Here is a 5,253-nt window from a genome sequence, read left to right on the forward strand (position 1 = left end):
ACACAACAGCTCCCACTCCCCCTCTCTATTTTCACCTTTTAATCTTTACTTGCTTTTTTCTTACTTTCTTACTGAAGCACTGTATTTAAGGTTGTTTATAGGACCGATAGTGTTGGTAATTTAGGTTTTTATTTTTCTCCTTAGTTTAGCTTAGTATTTATCTATAAACAATGTGCAGGAATGTGGACACTGCGACCACCACACAACATAGCGCTGGGGGTTACTCACATGAGGACCTCTTCCAGTATCGGGACTTACGTGTTGTGTCACATGTCCGAAGGAGACCCCCGTGGAGTAAAGGAGACGAAGTCGAGGAACTAGAGCAGGCACGTTGGTGAGGAACAAGAAGACAGAGAGGCGGGTGGAGATACAAGCCATGTCTTCCCGCGGTCGTCATGGGGAATTTATGCTCGCTACAAACAAGTTGGACGAGCTCTCGGCCCTGGTCAGTGGACAATGGGAGTATCGGGAGTGCAGCATGTTATGCCTGACTGAGACATGGCTGAATGGGAATACACAAAACTGCTCAGTGGAACTAGGTGGCTTTTCGCTAGTTCGGGCAGATAGGAAGAAACAGAGTGGTAAGAAGGAGAACAGCTTGCTGCCTTTGTTAACTCTAAATGGTGTAACCCAGGACATGTTGTCACAAAGGCAGAAATCTGTATACCTGATATTGAACTGCTGGCCATCGGGTTAAGGTCATACTATCTGCCCCGGGAGTTCTCGGCCGACATTGTTGTCATTGTTTACATTTCTCCATGGGCAGTAGCGGCGCACACCTGTGACGTCATCCACTCCACCGTTGCGCACCTGAGCGAGCATTACTGGCATGAAAAGGTCAGTAGGTTCAGTGGAGGGGACAAATCCAATCCAATCCAACTTTATTTGTTAAGCACTTTAAAAACAACCAAAGTTGACCAAAGTGCTAAGGGACATGCCGACGAGTTAAACCTGTTTTTTAACAGGTTTGACTCGCAAACCCCCTCCACCTCCTCAGGTTCCCCCTTTCACACCTTGGCTACCCCACCCTCCTCCTCCACAGCCTGTCTCCCCCTTCTTTACCCAGACGACAGTAACACCACACCCCTCATCCGCCCTCTCTCTCCTCAACCCCCTTCCATTTCCTCCCTCCCCCTATCCTCTACATTTTTCCTGGTGGTTTTAAGAGGCAAAAACCTGACCCAGGTGGGTGGCCGTCTGCCTCAACCAGTTGGAGTGAGAGAGAGAGAGAGAGAGAGAGAGAGAGAGAGAGCAACGTGTGCACTTGGCTACTACAGATGTTCTACCAGTCTGTAGTGGCCAGTGTCATCTTCTCTGCTGTGGTTTGTTCGGGGGGAGGCATCAGGACTTATGGTGCCAACAAGCTGAGCAAGCTGGTGAGGAAGGCCAGCTCGATGGTAGGGATGGAGCTGGGCAGTGTGGAGGCTGTGACTGAGAATAGGATGAGAGGGAAGCTGAGAACCATCCTGGACAACCACTCTCGTACTCTCTACACTGAGCTGAGGCAGCTCAGGAGCACTTTCAGCCACAGAATGATCCAGCCCCGAGCCTCAAAGCGGTTTGTAGGCTCGTTTGTACCGTCAGCCATCACCCAGTACCTCCAACCCCTGCTGACTAAGACTAGTTTTAATTCAACCAAACTTATATTATTTATCTTAAATTGCACATGTACAGTTTAGGTTTTTAGTCAAGCTGCTTAAAATATTTTTTAACCCTTCTGATGACGTCTCTGATGTCTCTTCATTTGGAGCTGTTTAGATGAAAGAATTTCACATATTACTACCAAGTGGAGTTCAACCAGTCCATGACAACCTTAAAAAATGAGAATGGTACAAAATGTTGAAAGACAAATTAATCTAAAAATGTGTGGGTCAAGGGGTCAATATAAAGCCAAAATAACTACCACTTGGTCATCAATAAATGGGATCTTTGCATTCAGCCTCAGCTCTGTTTTAAGTAGAACAATGTATGCCACTGCTCGATTAAGTCCACGGTCACATCAGAGAAAGTGGATGCTATATCCATGCTGTACCAATTGCCTGCTTTTGCAGCGCCTCCTAAGGTTGAAGCCTCCACCATTCTGGAGCAATGCTCTATCAGACTTATTAATAAAAAGAAACAAAGCTTGGTCCCAACATACTCCCAATAGACTCTGATAGACAACTCAGAGCCAGATGCACATCCATGGTGAGGAAAACCAAATCAGAGTTTTTTTTGGGATTTGGTTCCTAGCTCTCTGACTGTTCACTGACTATGAGGAGATTAGTTTAGCTTTTAAAGGTGGGGTCACTGATTTTGGAAAAAGTCCAATACCATAACAAATACCGTCATATAATGTAACTAAAGTTAGCAATTATAGTTAGCTAACATAATAGAGGACGAGACTCTGCTGCTGCTATTGTCATAACCTGGCCAAAAAGGCCATTACAAAATGGGAAAAGGCACCGCTTCCCCAAAAAATATTAAGTGTTTATTGTAACAAAGAAGAATAAACTAAAGCCCAACTTGGAGTATGAGCTGTGATTTTCAGTAAAACATGTGTGGATGTTTATGTGGATGGGTATAGAATGAGATCTTGTGGAGTAAAAAGTAATGGTCAAACAAAGCAAAAAGGTGCTGGCGCTGGCATGGACGAGAGAGAGTGACCCATGCTGAAAGCAGGAGCTTTTATGTTGAGGAGAACACCCAGGTGTTTTTTTAAGAGTGGGGGATTGTGCTTTGATTTGTCCATTTTGGGCTACTGTAGAAACTGTCTTGCATCGCAAAGGTCAATAAATGATTGAGTAAATGATTAATTGAAGATATTTCTTGCCAAAGCTTACATCCAGCCCATTTTAGTCTGGATTAAGAGTAAGGCACAGTATTTACATTACTATGGTCTTAAATGACATTGTATTAGCTTTAGATTAAAAAAAGCACTGTGCAACACTTTTCGTTGATCTATCCAAAGCATTTGACATTGCAGATTATTTCCTACTGATGCAGAGGCTACATATTATTGGATTTGATAACAATACTTGTAGTTGCTTCAGGAACTACCTATCAGACAGCCAACAATCTATTAAATGGTAAATGGTAAATGGACCTGTACTTGTATAGCGCCTTCCTAGTCTTCTGACCACTCAAAGCGCTTTTACACTACGTGAGACATTCACCCTTTCACACACATTCACTCAGTGATGGCAAAGTCCATCGAACAGAAACTAACATTCATACACATTTATACATAAATAGGAAAGCTATCATCTGAGTTTTTAGCAGTAACAAAAGATGTTCCTCAGGGTTTAATTTTAGGTATTTTTGCTATTTATATCAACAATATTAGTTTAATCTTTGTCAAACTGTCATTCCCAACTGTATGCGGATGATTCTGTCATCTGCAGTCAAAATCTTATAGCATTTTTTTGCAAGATGATCTTAAATACCTTAGAAATACATAGACTTGTACTTAAACAAAGTCTGTGCCATTTTCCAGAGCCAAATAATATACCAAGTATAATAATATACAGTCTATAATATATAATATTTCTGTTGCAAACAGACTTATGATAGTATAGAATATTAATACCTGCATCTGGTATGATGAAAAACTATATTAAAATCTCACATAGATAATTTTGTATGCCGACTACAGTTATTTATTTTTTATTTATTTATTTTTATTTAGTGCACCTGACTCCTGGAACAAAATACAGCACCTACTTAAAGCTGCAGTAGGTCACTTCTGATTGGTTGTCTTCATTCAGGCTGGGTGAATTCTTGCAAATACCATTAGGAGCACTGGGAGGAGCCAGAGGAACCAGATTCACAGTTTACCTGTCTCATGTACTACTGTCAGGATATAGTGAAAGTTCCAGCAAATATGACTATAGAAGTTACTCTCTGCTGCTTTAAAATCAATAAACTTTACCTGTATCATTTTAGAGATAGCTTACCTTTTGGACATTTTAGAAACTTCTTCATACACATGCCAACGTGTACTTTTTTTCTGCTTTTTCTGTGTTAGTATATGTCTTTGTTGTTGTCTTTCTGCTTTTTTAACTGACTTGACATCATTGTAATTGTGGGTCTTATGATCTTTATTAAGTATTAATAAAGGTTGAAATAATGACTGAATGTTTTGACTGAAGTTGAATTTATGATGCTAACAAAATAAATGGGTAGCACTTTACATTACAGCTCAGTGATAACATGATAATAGAGTAGTAGTTTGATAAAAAAAAAAGAGGTAATAAGTAATGTCCCGTAATTACAAAAGTAATAACCAGGTAATAGCTTTGTATTAACAATGGTTATATTTGGATAAAAGGTCTATTGTGAAATGTATGGTACTAAGGGGTCAAAAAAAGGATAATAATGGGGAAACACATTTAAAGATAGCAATAAGGCAAACTATTTAGTAACAGTGTAACATTTAGGGGCGGCTGTGGCTCAGAGGAAGAGCGGGTCGTCCACTAATCGAAAGGTTGTTGGATCCTCCCGCTGCATGTCGAAATATCCTTGAGCAAGATATTGAACCCCAAATTGCAAATACCTCGTTAAGTGCCTGCTTGTCGTAGCATGACGGAGCTGCGCAGCACAGATGTGGATGCATTTCATTAATTCATTCATTGATGTGCATTTGAAGACACTGTTGGACATTGGTTGTTCTTTGGAGGACGTACTGTCCAGTGGTTTGTGCTGTGGTCATGGAAGAGTCTGACCAGAAAAGGTCGCCAAAGCCCACACAACAAGCAATGGATGAGGAAAAAAAGCAGGCTTATTGGATCCAGAAGAGGTAAATTATCTCAGCTTACAGGCATGATGAAACACATTGAAAATTTGAAGCTTGATGGTTCAAATGTAGATGTAGTGGAAGAGATGCTTCACGATAGTTTTCACAAAGCATATTTTGAGTTTGAAGATATCAATGCTGCAGTTGCTTTAATGGATGAAGATGAAGGGCAAGCTGATCAGCATAACAGGTATGAACCAAGAACAGCACCTGTGAAAGACTTTGTTGAAAACACTGAAAAATGGTGTGCTGCAATGAGGAAAAAGTCAACAGAAGTAATGCATTGAAGTAAAAGCTGCAAGCGGGAACCCAGAAGGCAAGATTAGTCAGGATGACATCCAAGCAGAAGACAGCATATCTCAAGTTGCTAAAAGCAGTCGTCATAGTAAAAAGAAATCTTCAGTTGCTTCATCATCAACAACTGGCTGAAAGCTAAAATTGAACAGCTTGAACTTGATACAGCTATTGCAGTCTAACGC

The sequence above is a fragment of the Dicentrarchus labrax genome, unplaced genomic scaffold, assembly GCF_905237075.1.
Source record: "Dicentrarchus labrax unplaced genomic scaffold, dlabrax2021, whole genome shotgun sequence".
In the NCBI taxonomy this organism is placed as follows: Eukaryota; Metazoa; Chordata; class Actinopteri; family Moronidae; genus Dicentrarchus; species Dicentrarchus labrax.